This window comes from Sinocyclocheilus anshuiensis, unplaced genomic scaffold, assembly GCF_001515605.1.
Source record: "Sinocyclocheilus anshuiensis isolate Anshui unplaced genomic scaffold, SAMN03320099.WGS_v1.1 scaffold292, whole genome shotgun sequence".
In the NCBI taxonomy this organism is placed as follows: domain Eukaryota; kingdom Metazoa; phylum Chordata; class Actinopteri; order Cypriniformes; family Cyprinidae; genus Sinocyclocheilus; species Sinocyclocheilus anshuiensis.
This window is the reverse complement of record NW_015555757.1, coordinates 150,707-165,757: the sequence shown is the minus strand read 5'-3', so window position 1 is coordinate 165,757 and position 15,051 is coordinate 150,707.

Sequence of the window (15,051 nt, the reverse complement as noted above, 5' to 3'; positions counted from 1 at the left end):
TTGCTTCAGTTTCCCCTATATCTTTTTGAACTATCTCACCAGCTAGAGAGTCACAGTAGTTCCATGCACCTGATCAGTATTTTTTCGTCATGCACCATAATACTTGCTTGCTGAGTTTGTCTCAAAGCTACACAGCTGTAGATCTTGTAGGTATTGCTTTTTAAATACTTTAAAGGTTCAAATAGCAGAAATCATTTTCCCCCTCCCTGAAATATGTTAAACACTGCAGGAATAGAGCTGCTCGGTGCTCTGTGTTCCCTTCGTCAAATACTGAGCACTGTTCCAGCCAGCCCTGTGTCAGCAGCTGGGTTGGCTCCCACTGACCGCATGGCTTGCGTGCCTAATGCCACTGCTAGGACAACAATGCACTTTTTATGGAGAGAAACAAAGAGTGGGCGATGAGCCTATTGGATTAAACTGGACCATGTTGCAATGGGCACATACTGACAGATTGAATGTAATCTCTGTCCAGAACCGAAGATTTTAGAGTTTCAGATTCTCCAGTGGGACATGCCGAATTATGAGTTAGCTGTTGAAGTGAGGTTTTTCAGTCTGCTTGCATCAGCAAAGAGGCTCGAGTCAGATGGACACTGTTATTTTACCTAACATTAACACAGGATGGTGGATTAAAACAAGGTAGTGTAACCTCTTTAGCCACTGTTTACCCAGCCCATGTGACATTGGTCCTTTTCTAGCCCCCCTTCTGCTTTCATCTATAGCTTGTGATCTGTGCTTCACCTGTTTCTCTCCCCCTCTCTCTTTCTCTCTGCTATGGATCTGTGTGTAATTCACTTTGTCTTTTGATGTGCTATTAGCCTCATATTGTCTTGATGTTTCATATCCATCTGTGTAGTAATTGTTTACCAATAAAATATTTTTTTCCCACACCTTTGATCACCATGGTCGGTTCTTTAATATGCATTTAAAAAGGTCCGAATGCAGCAGGCAGAATCACTATGTAAATATCACATGTGTTTCATGTGGAACGTTAGATGCCTTAGGTGGATTTCCATAATGACATGAGTGACTCACCATGATACGTTTCAAGTCATTTGCTCTTGTTAACCTGACTATAATATCTTTGGTGATAAACCACTTGATCAATGGTCATACACTTGATTTTTTTTTAAAGCTAAAACCAGATTCACAGTTATTAGATTTGCATTTATTCTGTTCACTCATGCTGCCAAGTCACAGATTTGGTCAGTTTCTTATTACTTAGAGGAATAGTTCACCCAGAAGTGAAAATTTGCGGAAAATTTACTCACCCTCAGGCCATCCAAGATGTAGATGAGTTTGTTTCTTCAGCGGAACAGATTTGGAGAAATTAAACATTGCATCACTTGCTCACCAATAGATCCTGTGCAGTGAATGGGTGCTATCAGAATGAGAGATTAAACAGGTTATAAAAACATCACAATAATCCACAAGTAATCAACACAACCAGTCCATCGATCAATGTCTTGTGAAGTGAAAAGCTGTGTGTTTGTAAGAGACAAATCATCAAGGCATTTTAACTTTAAACTGGAGAAAGCAATATTGCGGATTGAGGAGAAAAGCTGAAAACATCTTGATGGATTTGTTTATTACAAACACGATGCTTTTACCAGCTGTTTGTACTCTCATTCTGATGGCGCCCATTCACCGCAGAGCATCATTGATGAGCAAGTGATGTAATGCTAAATTTCTCCAAATCTGTTTTGATGAAGAAACACTCATCTACAGGTGCATCTCAATAAATTAGAATGTCGTGGAAAAGTTCAGACCAGATTCAAATTCTTGAATCGATTTTGCTTGACAATCCTCATAAGGCTGCGGTTCTCTCGGTTGGTTGTGCATCTTTTTCTTCCACACTTTTTCCTTCCACTCAACTTTCTGTTAACATGCTTGGATACAGCACTCTGTGAACAGCCAGCTTCTTTGGCAATGAATGTTTGTGGCTTCCCCTCCTTGTGCAGGGTGTCAATGATTGTCTTCCCCATGATTGTGTAGCCTAGTGAACCAAACTGAGAGACCATTTTGAAGGCTCAGGAAACCTTTGCAGGTGTTTTGAGTTGATTAGCTGATTGGCATGTCACCATATTCTAATTTGTTGAGATAGTGAATTGGTGGGTTTTTGTTAAATGTGAGCCAAAATCATCACAATTAAAAGAACCAAAGACTTAAACTCCTTCAGTCTGTGTGCATTGAATTTATTTAATACACGAGTTTCACAATTTGAGCTGAATTACTGAAATAAATGAACTTTTCCACGATTTATTGAGATGCACCTGTACATATTGGAAGGCCTAAGAGTGAGAAAAAAATTAATGGATTAATTAAATAAATGGCTAATAGCAGTTTTCCTTTCACCATTGGTTAGAAAGAGAATGGGAAGAAAGAAACATTTAAAGAAAGTTACAGAGAATGTTAAAATATGAATATTGCTTGAAATGGAGAGTAACAGAAGAGCAAAGTTGACCTGGTGAAATGAGGTTAAAATAGGAAGCAGATCAGTGTAGATGTTCTGTGCAGTGGCTCAAACACTGACATACACTTAAAGGGTTAGTTCATCCAAAAATGAAAATGAGGCTGTGTTTTACTCATGTGCTCACTGTTGTAAACGGAAGCAGTTCCGGGGGAATGATGTATGAGGTCAACTTTGCGCATGCTCCGCTCAGAAGTGACGCACGCGGAGAGATCGAAACAAAACAACGCTCACTAATTAGAAGTACAAAACGAGGATTTGTAAAGAAGAATGTCGGAGGATTTCGATATAAGCCAAGAGGAGACTGGTTTTCCTTTGCTAAAGTAAGGAAACGTTGCTTCTTTTGATCCTGTAAACAAACGTTGGTTTTCACGAGACTCACCGGCGCATGAGCAGCACTGAACTCAAACGTCATTCCCCCGGAACTGCTTCTGTGTACAACTGCTGGCGCAAGCTAGATTAAAGTGATTATTACGTTTTGAATATGGATATTTTTCTTACAAAAACGCATCGATTCGCTACAGGAGGCCTTTGTTCACCCCCCGGAGCCGTGTGAGACACTTTTTTTTATGGAAAGGTGCTTTTTATTTCACGTCTTTTGAACCGAAGCACTGCAACACCCGCTGAGTACAACGATAGAGCTTGAAAGATCAAAGACAATTTTTAATATAACTCCGACTGGATTCGTCTGAAAGAAGAAAGTCATATACACCTAGGATGCATCGGGGGTGAGTAAAAAACAGCCGAATTTTCATTTTCGGGTGAACTAACCCTTAATGGCATATCTACAATGTGATGGAAGAATAGAAACAGGACATACTAAATGATGTAAATGGTTGTGAATGTTGCTTTCTGAATTTTGAAAGTGGTAACACGGTCAGGTGACTGATATGAAAGGTTTGAAGTTTTCACACATGCATCTTGTCATTCCATTCCATCCATCTGTTGACACCTCTTTCTCTTTTTCTCTCAACTATTTTCTTTTTTTTAAAGCTACTTTGATTTAGTAGAAATAAGTGCTTTATTATTCAAAATGACTTAGAGTATAGTATTTTCAATGAAAATCCTGAATGTTTTCTCCCTTCCCAAAAGTTTTTCAATTTCTCCCCATCTCTGTCTTCATAGTCAGATGGTAACATCCATTAGAAATGGGAGTCAACATTATTAATGCATTTAATAATTTTTCTGCTCTCATTTTGGTGAAATATATCAAACTGTGTGATGTTATAAATCCATTTTACAGTTCATTCACACGCTTCACGTCAGGATTTGGGATTTAACAATTTGCTTTGCTCCACAATAATGAAGTCTGCTTACAGCCTAGCAGCAAAATTATATCAATTTGTAAATGTAAGAAAAACAATCTGATATATTTCTGTCAATAAAACAAGACTATCTTTGTACGTAAGACTTTATTATATAAAACATCTCAGTGAGATGTTTATAATATATAATACATAAATAATATATAAAACAGACATCATTTTACCTGTGGCATTTCACAGCTGTCATTTCATGATGCTATGCTTGTCAACAGCTGAGAAAAAGAGGCTGGTTCACTTAGCCCATGTACTTTAACTGAAAACATATTCATTTCTACTGTAGAATTGGAGTTTAACTATTGTAAGACTGAAAATTAATGAATATTGAATTAAAAGAATTTATTTGTTGTATAAATTAAGGATAGAATTTATCTTGTATTTTGACAATGAATATATATTTTGTTTCTGGATGTACTTTTATTTTGAAAAAGAGAAGAGGGGAAGGGTGCTCTTGGGTGTGCAGCACGGTTGTTCTAAGAAAATAAAGTTGGAGAAAAAGTATTAAAAAGAAGAGCTCGTCAGTGTCTGTGAATGCTACCAAAGAAATAATCTTCCTTTAATATCCACACAACCTTTACACTATAAAAAAATAAAATAAAAATCAAGCATATGGCTTTCTTGATCTAGATTTCACATGTTCAACTGAGAACAAACGCAACAATAAATTAATTTAATTAAAATGTGTTTTTAGCAATGATTTCATCTTCTTCTCGGATCTAATTGTAATAAATACAATTTATTAATATAATTTTTGTTCTTGTCATTGCAGACCTATATTGAGTGGTCTTCCACATATATACAGATGTCCTTCAGCACTGAGTGAAGCTGTGGCACAGGGAGTGTGTTTCCTAGGATGAAAGAGATCTGGTTGAAAAGGTACCACAGATTATTGATCAAGCCCAAAGTGAAATACTTGGATTTAGAGGCACCAGAGGCATAATTTAGAGAGGGTTTGAATTAAAAATTATGTGGCATCCACAATTGCAAACAAAGAGATGATTATTAGCGTACTCTTCCAGCTGGGTCGGTAAATTTTCCATTTGTATGGCACCTTGCTTTCAGCTGCTGGATATAGATACACTCAAGCAAAGGCTTTGACTGAGAGCAGGGCATTTTACTCAAGGACACACAGTGATGCTCTGATTCGCAGTCAAGGACACAGAAAAAATGTTCATAGATACGGATTAGCAATGTATCTAAATGGAAGATACTCTATTCTCGTTTCTCTTAGATATATTATAATTCCACCATCTAACAATGTTTCCAATTCATTTATTTATCTCAAATAAATGCAAAGACTATGGGGGAATCAAGCAACGGTGTGAAAACTAAACTATTTCATTCAGCAATCTCCCTCCTTGATGTTCACTCTTCTAACGTTTTTGCTTTGGCATTTAAAAGAACAAATAGCCTCCTTCAAATCAATTGTATTGATTTCCATTATGATGTCCCCAGAAAGTGTCCATTTCTGTTTATCTTTGATGTTGTTTGATGGCCCATTCTTTGATATAACCAGTTACAGAATGCTTCATCTGTGTCTTTACAATTCACATTACATAATAAGCTTATACGTGTGATACATCACAGTCACAGTCATCTTAAATTCTATCTTAAAGTTAATGGCAGATGTTTCTCATTGAGAAAGATGAAAGTTGCCTGCACAGGTTTCAGGAAGCACTGCCTCTGATCTGATGCCCAGTGGAGGAATTGACTGGTGGTTCATGAAAGAAAACTGGAGCGGTGATACTTAAACTCTCAAATTTATTATTCTCAGACTTATTGCATAGCACAATATGGAACATCCACCAACCAATACCATATAACAACCATGCTGATCAAAAACAAGAGACAAACACAGGGGTATACATATACACTGTTAATGAGGAACTAACCAGGGGACTAGGACAGAACCAGGTGTGCACAGCTGAGGACCAGGTCTGCAATATTATCATGACTGAGAAGGAATCAACAAAGAAGGTCTACAATACCTGGAGAAACCTATACGTTAGCATTCCCATTCATCACAATGGCAGTTGTTCAGCCATGGATATTTTGGAATGGCTGTCAAGGCTTTCTGAGATATATCTATAAGCACAACACAAATAACTATTATAAATGAAAAGTCAAAATAATACAGACAAGTACTCTAGCTGCAATAAGTGGCAATACATTTTAAATTGTGAATGAAAATGAATCTGAGGAAATCATTCTTAATAAACAGCCAGGATTATTGTCCTGCACGCACAGCGTTTCTGCCAGCCTCTATTTCTTCTTTCTTAAAGCTAATCTACTGCAGCTATTTGCACTTGTTCAGAAGTTGACACCTTTTCCATTCCCCCTACTTTGCTGAAATTAGTGAGAGCTGGTTTCTGGGTAGTTGAGCTGAGGTTAAAAACAACAGAGTGTAATATGGTGTGATGCTCTCTGGATGCTAAATCCTCCTGGGCTTTTCTCTCTCTGGCGCTTTCTCGTTGATTCAGTCCTCCTGTTACCTAGCACATTCAACCCTCCATTGTCTCACCTCACAAGATTCATTCAAAACATGCAAGCATTATATATGTATTCCGTTTTTCTGTAAATTAACTATAAAAAAACATCCATTCACAGACACACACACAAACAAAGCTTTAGCAATTATCCAGCTATTCACTTCGATGTTTCCAAAATGATCAATATTACCCACTCCACACTGCCCTTGTGTTAAACTCTCTGTTAAACTTGAGCTTAATAGCCCTAATCGAGAATCCTGTTTCAATCCTCTTCACCCCAGTTCAGTCTCACACACTGTCATCTAAATCCTCTCATCATCTGCCAAACCACTTCAAGTTTTCACTGTCAAGTTTATTTACAATTCTTTTTCTTCAAAAGTGCATTAAAGTATTCTGTTTCTGAAAAAGAGCCCTTCTTTTCTTTTAAACAAGCCTCCATTTTCCACCGTCAAGTTATCAGTTCCCTCATCATGTCAAAGATCTGTGGTGATTACTGTAACTCATGCCTGTCTCCCCAGTGGGGGACAAAAGACAACTATCGACACACACATCACTCACAATGTCAATAGGGATGGCCAGTGCTATCAGAGCACTATTATTGAACTTCTGAAGAAAGAAAGAAAGAAAGAAAGATGATAGATAGATAGATAGATAGATAGACAGACAGATAGATATATAGATAGATAGATAGATGATAGGTAGATAGATAGACAGATAGATAGATAGCTATATAGATAGATATATAGACAGATAGATAGATAGATAGATAGTAAAGAAAGTTACAGAGGATGTTAAAATATGAATATAGCGTGAAATGGAGAGTAACAGAAGAACAAAGTAGGCCTGGTGAAATGAGGTTAAAATAAGAAACAGATGAGTGTAGATGTTTTGTGCAGTGTCTCAAACACAGACACACACTTAATGGCATATCTACAATGTGATGGAAGAATAGTAACAGGACACATACTAAATGATGCAAACTGTTATGAATGTTGCTTTCTGAATTTTTAAAGTGGTAACAGTCAGGTGACTGATATGAAAGGTTTTAAGTTTTCACACATAAAGCAGTCATTTCGATGAGAATCCTGAATTTATTCTCTCTTCCCAAAAGTTTTTAAATTACTTTCCATCTCTGTCTTCATAGTCAGATGGTGACATCCATTAGAAGTCAACATTATTAATGCATTTAATCATTTCTCTGCTCTCAGTTCGGTGAAATATATCAAACTGTGTGATGTTATAAATCCATTTTACAGTTCACTCACATGCTTCAGGTTAGGATTTGGACTTTAACATTTTGCTTTGCTTCTCAGTAATAAACTCTGCTTAGAGCCTAGCAGCAAATTATATCAATTTGTAGACGTAACAAAAACAATATTACAAAACAATAAACAACATATTTCTATCAATAAAACAAGACTATCTTTGTGAATACGAATTTAATATATAAAAGATCTAAATGACACAGACATTATTTCACAGCTGTCATTTCATGAAGTTATGCTTGTCAACAGCTGAGAAAAAGAGGCTGGTTCTCTTAGCCCACATACTTTAACTGAAAACATATTCATTTCTACTGTAACATTATAATAAATAAAATAAAAAGTCAAGCATATGGCTGTCTTGATCTATATTTCACATGTTCCACTGACAACAACAACAATAATTTTTTTAATTAAAATGTGTTTTATCAATGATTTATTATTATTGTTATAATTATTATTGGATCTAATGGCAACAAATAAATTTTTATTACTATTGTTGTTGTTGTTGTCATTTGTAGACCTAATATTAATATGATTTTATTGAGTGGTCTTCCACACATATGTCCTTCAGCACCGAATGAAGCAGTGGAAAAGGAAGTGTGTTTCCTAGGATGAAAGAGATCTGGTTGAAAAGGTACCACAGATTATTGATCAAGCCCAAAGTGAAATACTTGGATTTAGAGGCACCAGAGGCATAATTTAGAGAGGGTTTGAATTAAAAATTATGTGGCATCCACAATTGCAAACAAAGAGATGATTATTAGCGTACTCTTCCAGCTGGGTCGGTAAATTTTCCATTTGTATGGCACCTTGCTTTCAGCTGCTGGATATAGATACACTCAAGCAAAGGCTTTGACTGAGAGCAGGGCATTTTACTCAAGGACACACAGTGATGCTCTGATTCGCAGTCAAGGACACAGAAAAAATGTTCATAGATACGGATTAGCAATGTATCTAAATGGAAGATACTCTATTCTCGTTTCTCTTAGATATATTATAATTCCACCATCTAACAATGTTTCCAATTCATTTATTTATCTCAAATAAATGCAAAGACTATGGGGGAATCAAGCAACGGTGTGAAAACTAAACTATTTCATTCAGCAATCTCCCTCCTTGATGTTCACTCTTCTAACGTTTTTGCTTTGGCATTTAAAAGAACAAATAGCCTCCTTCAAATCAATTGTATTGATTTCCATTATGATGTCCCCAGAAAGTGTCCATTTCTGTTTATCTTTGATGTTGTTTGATGGCCCATTCTTTGATATAACCAGTTACAGAATGCTTCATCTGTGTCTTTACAATTCACATTACATAATAAGCTTATACGTGTGATACATCACAGTCACAGTCATCTTAAATTCTATCTTAAAGTTAATGGCAGATGTTTCTCATTGAGAAAGATGAAAGTTGCCTGCACAGGTTTCAGGAAGCACTGCCTCTGATCTGATGCCCAGTGGAGGAATTGACTGGTGGTTCATGAAAGAAAACTGGAGCGGTGATACTTAAACTCTCAAATTTATTATTCTCAGACTTATTGCATAGCACAATATGGAACATCCACCAACCAATACCATATAACAACCATGCTGATCAAAAACAAGAGACAAACACAGGGGTATACATATACACTGTTAATGAGGAACTAACCAGGGGACTAGGACAGAACCAGGTGTGCACAGCTGAGGACCAGGTCTGCAATATTATCATGACTGAGAAGGAATCAACAAAGAAGGTCTACAATACCTGGAGAAACCTATACGTTAGCATTCCCATTCATCACAATGGCAGTTGTTCAGCCATGGATATTTTGGAATGGCTGTCAAGGCTTTCTGAGATATATCTATAAGCACAACACAAATAACTATTATAAATGAAAAGTCAAAATAATACAGACAAGTACTCTAGCTGCAATAAGTGGCAATACATTTTAAATTGTGAATGAAAATGAATCTGAGGAAATCATTCTTAATAAACAGCCAGGATTATTGTCCTGCACGCACAGCGTTTCTGCCAGCCTCTATTTCTTCTTTCTTAAAGCTAATCTACTGCAGCTATTTGCACTTGTTCAGAAGTTGACACCTTTTCCATTCCCCCTACTTTGCTGAAATTAGTGAGAGCTGGTTTCTGGGTAGTTGAGCTGAGGTTAAAAACAACAGAGTGTAATATGGTGTGATGCTCTCTGGATGCTAAATCCTCCTGGGCTTTTCTCTCTCTGGCGCTTTCTCGTTGATTCAGTCCTCCTGTTACCTAGCACATTCAACCCTCCATTGTCTCACCTCACAAGATTCATTCAAAACATGCAAGCATTATATATGTATTCCGTTTTTCTGTAAATTAACTATAAAAAAACATCCATTCACAGACACACACACAAACAAAGCTTTAGCAATTATCCAGCTATTCACTTCGATGTTTCCAAAATGATCAATATTACCCACTCCACACTGCCCTTGTGTTAAACTCTCTGTTAAACTTGAGCTTAATAGCCCTAATCGAGAATCCTGTTTCAATCCTCTTCACCCCAGTTCAGTCTCACACACTGTCATCTAAATCCTCTCATCATCTGCCAAACCACTTCAAGTTTTCACTGTCAAGTTTATTTACAATTCTTTTTCTTCAAAAGTGCATTAAAGTATTCTGTTTCTGAAAAAGAGCCCTTCTTTTCTTTTAAACAAGCCTCCATTTTCCACCGTCAAGTTATCAGTTCCCTCATCATGTCAAAGATCTGTGGTGATTACTGTAACTCATGCCTGTCTCCCCAGTGGGGGACAAAAGACAACTATCGACACACACATCACTCACAATGTCAATAGGGATGGCCAGTGCTATCAGAGCACTATTATTGAACTTCTGAAGAAAGAAAGAAAGAAAGAAAGATGATAGATAGATAGATAGATAGATAGACAGACAGATAGATATATAGATAGATAGATAGATGATAGGTAGATAGATAGACAGATAGATAGATAGCTATATAGATAGACATATAGACAGATAGATAGATAGATAGATAGATAGATAGATAGATAGATAGATAGATTTGCAAAGGTGCAAGTTTCTGACCAATAAATGCAAATTATTTTTAAAACAAAGCAAACAGCCAAGCTTTAAAGAAAAGGCTTAGATTGTTGTGCTGCTAAGAAGTCACACTGTTGTTACATTTCTGTTTTATTACATAAAAGTGTAATAAAAAGAATAGATCATTTTTTAAATTATAGGTTACAAGACAGCAACTTGTCGTTGCAACAGATACACGCATACAGATAATGTTTTTGCTGTACACTCTTAATTCATATACATGGCAACCAGACATTTTATGAGAACATGGACAAATTTACACATAACAGTTAGCAGATATATTGATTTAGAGAGGAGTATAGTGTACTGCTGCCACTGAATTGCTTTTTTAAAACCAGCACAGACACTCGTCCATGGGGACTCCACAATCAGGCTCTATTCTAATAGTGTCTTATTGTCTTTGGTTTCTCTATATTAGGAAAAGGATACATTACCTCTAACCAAAGTCAAGCCAAGGACAGATAGCGGGTGGCAGAGGACTAGCAGGAACAGAAACCAGCATTTGCCCCTTAGACAAGAAAGGGATGGTGGGGGAGCTGCCCCTTGACGGCTCTCAATTAGACAGTTCACCTGGAGGAAAGACAAGTAGGACAGACATATGGAAATAGAAAGGTAAGGGAAATGCACAGGGGTGATGTCACTTGCTAGAGTAGAGTAGGTGACCTGTTTCGGGGAAATACAACACTGACCAGCATGTGAAGGTTTCTGTATAGAGCTCTGAGAACAAAATCAGTTGCATTACCACGTTTTATGATGACATATCTCTAAAAATACTAACAGATAACTCTTGAGTGAATCATTTTCAATATCTAATGGGCTGATGATAGTCTCATGTGACTTCTGCTTTCTTTACATACAGACCTGTGCTGTATTGATCTTTAAAAGTGTACGTTAATCTATATGTTCATCCTTATATCTTGTAGCAGGCAGATTGAGACACTTGTGGCCACTTAAACTTTGCCCTAGGTTCAGATAGAGGACAAAAAGCCTGAGGATGTAATGAATGACAATCTTAATATACCTGCAATATTCAATCTGCACAATCTGTTTATGTTTTGCATGTTTGGCCAGCATCCTGTTCATGTCAAACTAAAAGTTCAGAGAAACAGAGAGGGATGAAATGGTCCATTTGTAACATTTGGGCTGATCTAGTCAGAATTTTCTGAGAATCATTAATCTCTTATTCTGCTACATAAAAAAGTAAGCAGTGCATATGTAATATTGTATTGCCTAATGTTACAATCACATGCTCAACAGTGAAACATGTCATGCACACTAATCACATGCATCTAATGTATTTACAATTCATACAATAGTTCATAGCGCAAATCATACAGACATTATATAATGCTAACTAATAATCTATCAATCTATTAGATATTCATATTCAGTCACCAATTATATATGTTTCATCTGCACAGGCATGTCAATAAAAATTCATTGACAGCAGTCAGGAGGTGGTTTGAAACATAGCACGCCTCCTGTTACCACACCGGCTACACAGGTTTACCGTGTTTAGTTTACTCTCCCACAAATCTCAAATCCCAGTATTAACCAATCAAATCTATCATAAGTCTTTAATAAAAGTGGCACACTGGAGAGTAGCTTCCTCAGCATGACTGTTAGTGATGATGGAGCCAGGTGGGTACTGGAAGCAGAGTCTGGAGTCTTCTGACATTTGTCCCAAAGCCTCTCTAATCCTCAAGCAAGTCACACTGTGAGAAAACTCATCATCTAATCCCTGCTGGAAATAACTGTGATCTCACTGCAGAACCTTGCATTATCTGGCAAAAATAAAAATAAAAAATTATGATGGTTTACAATAGTGGCTGCATCTCCAAGGATTTCACATCTTTACAGTAGGGTATTTGACAAATTTGTCCATGAACAAACTTTGAGGTGCCTTTCTAGGTTTGTGCAATTTTAACATCTAAAGCTGAATTCTAGTCCTTAAAAACATGCGTGCATCAGCCAAAATTAGCCAGAAAGCCATGCACCAGTGCATCAGTACAATATAATAAAATGCAATTTCCCTTTAATAAATCCACTGTAAATTGGTTGTGGATTTTTCACCCTGGTCTATACAGTCCAACCAATCAGAAGGACAAGCAAAGCTGGGTGCTGATAAATCCAAAATATACCTCTCTTCCACCACTGCCACTTTTCTCTACACACCAAACCTGACTGGACAAGTAGAGGCCCTGCAGGCAGACAATGAGTTTTTATGTGTTTGGACAGTCCTCTGTCCTCTAAGAAAATCACTGTACTCTGGCGTCGCACTGGGTGGAAAGAAAAAAACAAGAACAACAACAGAGAGACAGGGAAATGTGCCATCATACAAGGTCTATTTGTAATGCATGCAAACTGAGAGTGCAGTCACAGATAATAATGTGATGTCACAGTAAGCACTATTTGTGCACAGGCACTCTGAGGTGACATTCAGAATGTAAATTCTGCTTAAACAAAAGACAGAAAACATTTTTGGGGTTTTTCAGCTGCACACAGATGATGGTGTCAGAATAACAGAATAACAGCCAAACTGATTCAGAATGTCGTAAGACAAAGAAACTCTATCTATTCTCCAGATGACACAGAGAGACTCACAGCCCTAAAATCACAGGGGATCCATGATTTGTGCAAACAATCTTTTCTAAACCACTTCTAATGCAGGTGATTTCACAGTTTCAAAATAATTCAAAATATCCAAATATAATAAGTATATTAATACCCACTTGCAATTGAAATGGCAATGTTTCAAATAAGGTTTTAATGAATTATTTTTGGGGTTAAACATATTACTCTTGCATTCCAGAATTGTATTATTGTACAATATAAAATGGAATAAAGATTGTTTTCCCCCGTAATATTATACTATGTTATGATTTGTAATATTTTTAGAACAATTTTGAATCCAAGATTTTCGTTGTGGTTTCAGATCTTTTAAAGACAGAAATAAAATACCATCACAAATATATAGAGTATCATGAATGAAATTTAAAGATAAAATCTTTACAAACTACAATACAAACTTTGAGAGTATACTGTAGATACAATACTAAAGCAAACAAAGCCATAAATGACTATGATGAATAACTAAAGTACTGTACAGTAAATCAGTCCCTGTGCATCTTTTGTTCAAGCATTCCTGATATAAGGGACCTAATGCATGTGCAGTTTTGGTCAGTCTTGCTTTTCATCTTATACACACTTATAAGGACATATCACTTTTCACAGATATTCGAGAGTGGAAAAGTTTAGCCAATCTTTTTATAGCTACTCTCTGGATTTGGTCATGACCCGAGAGTATCAAACACTACTAGTAATGTTCTGCAGACAAAATATTTGTAATTTAAAGTTATAATTTATTATACTTAAATGTAAACAAATTCAAAATTTAATTGTGGCTAGGATTTCAAAACTCTTGTGACTAAAACTAAAACATTTTAGGTTCAAGTCAAGCAAAGACATTATCCTTAAATTTCAATGAAAGCTGAGTGAATGCTTATGAAAAAAAAATCTATAAAATCCCCAACATCCCATTTTGAAAAACTCAAATCTATAATTCATTAGCCTAAACTCTGAGATTCACAAATGGGAGAGGCTTCCAAAATTGCTGAGTGATCAAGGTGAGGGGAGGAGACACAGAGATGGGGAGAGTTAAAGCTGAACCTCAAGAGATCCAAGGGTTGCTATGAGCTCTTCTGTCCCACATGATGACATCCATTATGCTGCAGGAGCTCAACAGACGTAAGAGCACTTCCTCTTAAGCACTGTAATGGAGGAAGAGTGATACCACTTGCAGGCAAGAACATGTGACCATTTGAACAGTTCACATATCAGTCACAAACAGGATGTAGATGGGTTTGTTTTTTCATTGGAACAGATTTTGAGAATTTTAGCATTACATGCTCATCAAATAGCAAATCGCTTTTGGCTTCACAAGACATTAACTGATGTACTGGACTTGTATTACTTGTGGATTATTGTATCAGTTGTTTGAACTCATTCTGACAGCACCCATTCACTGCAGAGGATCCACTGGTGAGCAAGATATGTAATGCTAAATTTCTCCAAATCCATTCCGATGAAGAAACAAACTAATCTTCAGCAAATTTTCAGCAAATTTGAACTATTCCTTTAAAATTATATATCCATATTAAAATAAGATTTCAAAGTGTTCTCAGACTTTTTTGGACATCATTGTATTTACATATACTCCATATTCACATTAAAATTATATATCCACATTAAAATAAGATTTCAATGTGTTCTCAGACTTTTTTGGACATCATTGTATTTACATATACTCCATATTCACATTAAAATTATATATCCACATTAAAATAAGATTTCAATGTGTTCTCAGACTTTTTTGGACATCATTGTATTTACATATACTCCATATTCACATGTATATATATATATAT